This window comes from Azolla caroliniana, unplaced genomic scaffold (assembly GCF_043228905.1).
Source record: "Azolla caroliniana isolate FFs.n. ecotype wild unplaced genomic scaffold, voAzoCaro1.0.p SCAF_4, whole genome shotgun sequence".
Classification (NCBI taxonomy): Eukaryota; Viridiplantae; Streptophyta; class Polypodiopsida; order Salviniales; family Salviniaceae; genus Azolla; species Azolla caroliniana.
In genome coordinates, this window is record NW_028230439.1 from 20,385,717 (window position 1) to 20,392,654 (window position 6,938).

Below are 6,938 nucleotides of genomic sequence, written 5' to 3' on the forward strand. Positions count from 1 at the left end.
TTTGCCAATATATGAAATCTTGATTTATTTGAAATATTATACATTATAGAAATGGTTCCGTAATTCATTCATTAGAATTTAGAGATAAATGGTTGCAATTAAGGTCTACTCAATACTAATTACATGATACACAAGTACAACGACAGCCTTCGTCAGACAATTTGTCCCAACAAATACTTTACAAGTTTTGTGTTGTGTGATCACCTCCAACCTAGTTGTTTACAAACAAGGAAAGTATGGAGTATTAGAGAAAGACTTAGCTCAGGTAAAACCTATCAATCACTATAATGAAGGAAAATATAACAATATAGCAAGAGAGTGTAGCTAGACCTCTAAAAATCCATAGGCCACCCTATGAATAGACCAAATTGTGCTCATGTGCCTATCCCAAGCCTTAATATGTACTCCTAATCAAGGTTATGGATGTAGGACTAACTCCTAAAGAAGGTTACCAACAGGCATATAAAAAAATATCTGAATATAGCATGTAGAGATATTGGCCTATTGCAAAGCATGTGGATGGCTTTAGTATTCAAGGTTGAGTCTCCAACATGAATCAATCCTTATTAAGGCTAGAGGTAGGGCCATTAACAAGTGAATGGTTTTAGTATTTATGAAATTATGTGCATGTACATAGGAAAGTATACACACACATTAACCTTTGTTTATTAGGAGTAGATAATTATTAACTTAGAGACATGCCCATAAGCATGTGGATGGCTTTAGTATAGGCTCCTAATCAAGGTTATGTGTAGATAGATAGTAGAGAGAGAGAGAGAGATTCCATTACAATCCTAGGAGGTCAAATATGGAACCAAAGTGAAACATTTTCACATGGTGCCTAAGGAGTTGATTAGTGACTCTTGACTATTCAAGAGTTTTATTAAAAATATAGTAATTGAGAGTACAAATTGTACCTGAGAGAGGAGTGTGTGTGTCACCAATCCCAAATGAATGAAGCTAACTCCTACCTCTATGTGGCTCAGTATTCAGCTTTGATTCGTCTTCTTTCCGGAGAGTAGCCGAGATATGAGGAGACCTTTACTGAAAGCTTGGTTGAAGAGAATGCGAGATTGCATCGCTTGAAATCCAGGAAGCCATGACAGGATCGCGAGAGGGATCATGACAATGGTCCCCATGGCGAGCTCATACAGCCGAGCAAGTGCGACAACAACAGGCCATGCCATTGTGTCCACCAAGAAAGGTTTCACAACTAAGCAAATGCTAAGTAACCCCCACCCTGTCGGAAGAAATGCTAATGAACTAAGGAAGAAATCGGAGACTCGAAACTCGGTTAATTCTATGAGAAGCACGAAGACCAAAGTTATCAAGACGGATACCAATAGTTGGATCCCTCTATACCGTAGATGCTTCTTGGCTGCGTACGTCTCGGTTGCAAATGCTATCATCAAGTAGAGGGCCATGGCCGATAGGACATAGATCCATGAGACGAAGTAAACAAGCACACTCTTGTTGTTGGCCGCAATGTGGAGCCGATAGACCAACCCATATTGGATGAGGAAGAATCGCAAGCTAAGAATTACTTCTAGAATCTTACCCCAAAAGTCAGTGGTCCTTAAATGATCATGCTCCTCGTTCCACCACACCTCCCAACTCTGATCAGCCTTAATCAATGATCCACCTTTGAACCACAACCAATTCCAAAAGTCCTCGAAATCATAGACAGTTTGAAGCCAATCGAACCCAGTTGGATTGAATAGAAATGGAGCCATCAGCCATGAAAGGGCCATAAACCAGCTTGAAAATGTAGAAATGGCATATACAATAATGCTCGCTTGTGAGCTTCCATATGCTGCATAGATTATTAGCAAAATGATGAGCTCAACTCCTTTCTGGAAATGGCTCCTTGCATAGAGGCGATAATTCTCAGTGAATTTCTCCCTTTTCAACACGAACCCGCGACCCGTAGCCCTATATTTAGCGCCCCCGTGTAGCAATGTACGGCCAAAATAGTGGCATTTTGTACCCAATGAGAAGGTGAAAAATACTGAGCAGAGCTCTACTTGCATGACTAGAAAATCCCACATAGCACCACTAAAGCCTAGCTCTAAGCAATTCTCAACCACCATAGGCAATGCAGTGAAAAAGCCAAGCTGCACGATAAATTGCTGATTAATTGAGGCTGCGAGAGCTGAGTTGTTTAGACTCCCCCCAATTGCTTCCTCTAGTCCACTAAGAGCAATATAAACCCGACCCCATAAAAAAGCATACACACTCAATACAATGATCATGTTATTGATATAAAACCCCACCGTGGAATGGTAGAAGGAGAGCATTCTAAAGAAATCAAGGCGATGTCCAAGGCGATAAATATCTCGACTCAATAGCTGTTCACCATTACCACTCGAGACCTTAGCTTCAAAAAGTGCAATTTGATTCAAACCCACATCTCGACCTTTCCCTGCTTGAATGTACTCATGATGAGTAACATTCCCTCCCCTAAGAGTGCAGTTGAACCCTGCAAAGATATCCTCACTTATATTGATTACCTTTGAGGCCTTGCTAATGCCTCCTCTAGTGAGGAACCATAACCTATCGAAGAAATCTGGATGCCCATAATGCATCCTAACCTTCAACGGTTTTGCCAATACTCGTTGACCTAGTGTAACAAAGCTCATCTCTTGAGACGACATAAAATGAGCCACTGAAGAGACAGGCCCAGTCAAGACATGCTCCCTAAGACCTAGTATTTTAGGTGTTGTCGAGCCATGAAATCTAGTGAATTCTTCGAGCAAATTCCTCACTTTCAGGGCCTCCTCAAAGTTATTGTCTTGGTTCATATCAATGGTTTGCACAGCATCTCCTCTTGTAAAGATGAGGGCATGGTTCTGATTTTCTGGCTTGCCTTCTCCAAGCTTAAGGGGTCCCGGAAGCTGGACCCGATAGATCTCTACCTCTTTCTCCAGAACTTTATCGTATTTAACTAAGACAGAGTAATACCTTCTATCTTCACCTGTGCCCACTTCATCCACATATGCCACTCTCATGGCCGGATGTGTTTTCATGAGAAACGAGATTTCATCAGCTTTTACATCTTTCTTTGTCTTTTGAACCCCGTATATCTGGCATGCCACCACATATGTGAATTTCAATTGGGCTGCTGATGACTTGGGTGATCTTCTAGGCATATTCTCCATGACATCCCAGCTACTCTGTTTGATCTCGGACACCTCATCAAGCATTGCAAGTATTTCGAGGGCGCTTTGGTAGTATGTCATTCCCCTTACGGTTCGAGCTAGTGTTTGGCCTCGGTACGAAGCCCACATCCTTAACTCCCTCATTTTTTCTTTATCATTCCATAACTCAATCCCAGACCCATCTTGACATTTCATCCTTTCTAGAAAGTTCTGCCACTCATCTGGAAAAACATTCTGGAGGTAGAAAAGAATAGTGATTCCATCTTCATTGGGTGTTCTTAGCTGTTCTTTAGTGTATGAGACATCCTCACTATAGTAAGGGGTAAGCACACTAAACGAGAGCATTTTCTCAACAGGAGGAGCACGTGGCATGTTCATGAAGAGTGAGTTGCTGAAGAAAGCGATCCGCCTTCGAGCATCCACATTCTTCGGTACAGTGCTCATTGAGTCTTTAGTGGTAAGTATGGCATGAAGTCTCCTCAACCGAGAGAAAAAAGCTTCATTTTCAAGCTTCGGTAATTCAACAGCATTGACAAACAAGAGTTCATTCTGATCTCCAAGTAATCCTGCTTTCCTTCGGGATTCAGCATAACGCCTTTCGGTCGGAAGGTCTCTAGTCACCACATCATACAAATCCTGCAAGGCACTGACCACTTTTTGTGAGTCTTTTTCACCAGGCCTTTTCATTAATATTTGTACCAATGCAACCATGCGTGTATGGACTCCTTCCAATTCCTTCACCTGATAATTGATGGCGAATTTTCCATTAGAGATGTGCCTTTTGATCTCCTGAAAGAGGAGCTCGATAATTTTGTATTCGATGCTTTTCTCTTTGAGAATACTCTTCAGTAAATATTGGGTGCTCTCATAGCATTCTATTACGGCACACCTCCTATATTCACTTTTGGTTATCTTTGCCCATAACTCTGTATCCTCTGTCCATTGCTTTCTTTGTGTGAAACCCAAAGCCACTAGCAATTCATTAGAAAGTAGCACCGTAGGCCATTGCATAACAGTCACATCTGGGGAGATTTCTGGAACCACTAAAAGCTCTACTTCATGATTACTTAGCAAGTCCTCACGTCGGAAATAAAAAATAATCTTATTCCACAGTAAAGCAAATTTACGAGATTGCAATGTACTTCCTTCAAACCTCTTATAGGCTTTTGTTACAAGGCCATATCGGAGGTTGATCCTTGCAAACATGTCTTTAGCTAAGGATACAAGAGGGTTTTGACTGTATGAGACTTTTGCTCGGATAAATCCTTCAGCATCAGGCATCAAATTGAACCCTATTGCGCTCGCAAAGAAAGGAAAGCGTCTGATAAATTGCTCTACATTTCTTATTTCACCAATGTGTGAAGATAGCCCGACAAAACCACCAACAAGAGCCGAAAATATTGAATACCATATTTGTAAATCCATCACATAGATCAAAACTACTGGGGCCCAAAGAAGAAGTACCAGAAACCTGTTGCGATTTGTAAAGAATTCATGCCATTGATAACCAACAAATTGAGTACTGAGGAGCTCCCTTGTTGGGTCTACCAAGGGTCTCACCTCCAAGAAGTAGCTAAAAGAGAATTTAGCAGAGAGAACCATAAGCCAAAACGCTGTATACCTTATGCTATCAAGGACTCCTTCACGTAAGCCTCGGCCAACAAAAAGTCTACTCTGAAACCACCATGTGAGGGCATGAAAGACTCTCCATTCAGATTTCTCCAGGAGGTTTCTTACCCAAGGTAAAAAAAGAAGTATTATTGCAAGAAACTCAGGTAAGAGGAATACTAAGGCAGCTTCAAGGAACTGAAAAAGTCTCAAATTGGCTTCCGCCGACCAACCCTTATCAGCATCTCTTTGGTTCTGAATGCGAGCTCGTAAGACATAGAAAATGGCAGTCCAACATGAGGCTACCACTATCTTTAGTACCATCCGGAGGCCGATAAGCTTGCTTCCTCTTGATATCAAGCTATACTGCATTCCTAAATCCAAGATCACTTGAGTTAACCGCAATGCTGACCACGTGACAAAGACAGTTAGCAATGTTAGTTGGACATCTCGATCCTGCACCACGTGCCAAGGGAGCCCATCTCCATTGAAGGCAAGAATCAGCATAGTTTGCATCATGAGTATAAGCCCAGTCCATAGATGATCGAAGCTTCGAAATACATTCCAGAAAGATCGTTGCTCGACAAACCCTGTTTTGCCTACTTTGTGCTGCCCAGAGGAAACATCTCTTTTTCTTTGACTAAGGTTATTCTTGGGTGAGACAAGGTAATCTGAGTCGAGCTTCGGTGGCCAGGAGAGGCTAGTGAAGCAATTTGGGGACCAGAAGAACTCATTCATATCATCATAATTTCGCCAACATGAGTGAGGCACTTTTCCACCATTGGCAGATTCTGCTTCATCTTGAACAACCTTATATATAGGCTTGATAACCTTATTTACGAAGTTATTCGGCCCAAATGAATAGGGAGTGTTCCCCCCTTCACTTCTCCGCTTCTCTATGAGAACATTCATCTCCATAGCCATGTGATGGAATATGAAACAGATGCACTCTGGCATGAACCTTATGTTGGCTGCTTCCCCCCATATAAGGAGATAGAGGCAAGAATATAGTAGCTCCCTGTGTGAATCTATGTGTGTTTTCTTCTTTGGCAGCCATAGGTTATGCTCTTTGTTTAAAAATGAGCACCACAGGATATAGTTCTTGAGAAGTTTCTTTCTCAAAGCTTGAACTACTCTTGAATCAAGACGGTGGACGTACTCTGAAGAGTATTGTCTTTGCATTTGGTGATTAGCAAGAAGAAGCACAATATGCTCTCTTTGGTTCTTTACATTATCAGATTGAAAGCCAAAAAATGCCCCAAGCCAATCGAGCATATCTCTGATAGCAAAAAGACCTAGAGGTGGAGGAGGAAACTCTCCCACAAATCTAAGTTCTTCTAAAGTAGCATGAACTGCTGGAAATTGCCCAACATCGTAGTCTTCTGAAGCTTCATCAAGCTGAATAATGTTGTAGGCATGGTTAGATTCTTCTTTGCCCATCTTTTAAAGAACCCAAATGCTTTCATTCAGCAAGAAACGCTGAAATCCTGAAGAAATATATGGAAACAAAGGTTAAGATTTTGATGATTAGTTGCTTAAATGCTTTATTAACAAGGCAAAATATAGTGATTTAATTATTGCCCAATTATTGGCAGAGATGCCCTTTAATGCTCAATTCAGATTACATCTGTATGATGATAAAATTAAATGAGATAATATGCAGAAAAAGACTTTCCCATTTACTAAAAAGGGCCCAAAATCTTTGACTGTACCAAAATAGACAAAATCCTGACGAAATTCATACAAGAAATGGTTGAAGAATATTGGATTGTGGTTAAAATGTTCTGATAAAGGGGAAAAATACATCAAAATGATGAAACCCTGAAGAAATTTCACAGAAATAAAGTTTGTAGCTTAAATACTTTGTTAAAGAGGAAAAAAAACATTAAACTTCATCATGCTCAATTCGGATTACAAAGATCAATCTGTATATTGTTTGAACTACATGAGAGAATACCGCAAGAAAATAATTGCAAAAGAGAGGATCAGAGAGAGTAGAGAAACACACACACACACAGAGAGAGAGAGAGAGAGAGACCTGATTAAGAAGATGATGTGGGCATGATTGTTGAGGTTTTCTTCTCTCTGCTTTCTTCTTTCCTTCTTTCTTTCTTTCTTTCTTGCGTCTTCTTTTTTCTGATTCTGTGAATGGGGTGGGGGGAGAATTGAATA

At 40.7% G+C, this 6,938-nt stretch overlaps 1 pseudogene across 1 annotated transcript; it reads right to left on the bottom strand.

Annotated features, from left to right (window-relative positions):
- Positions 1–6,938, bottom strand: LOC147865327 (callose synthase 11 pseudogene; annotated as a pseudogene). The gene is made up of 3 exons (XR_015529643.1): positions 6,805–6,938; positions 923–6,253; positions 1–217 (listed from the first exon to the last, which is right to left on the bottom strand). The product of XR_015529643.1 is annotated as a callose synthase 11 pseudogene (transcript).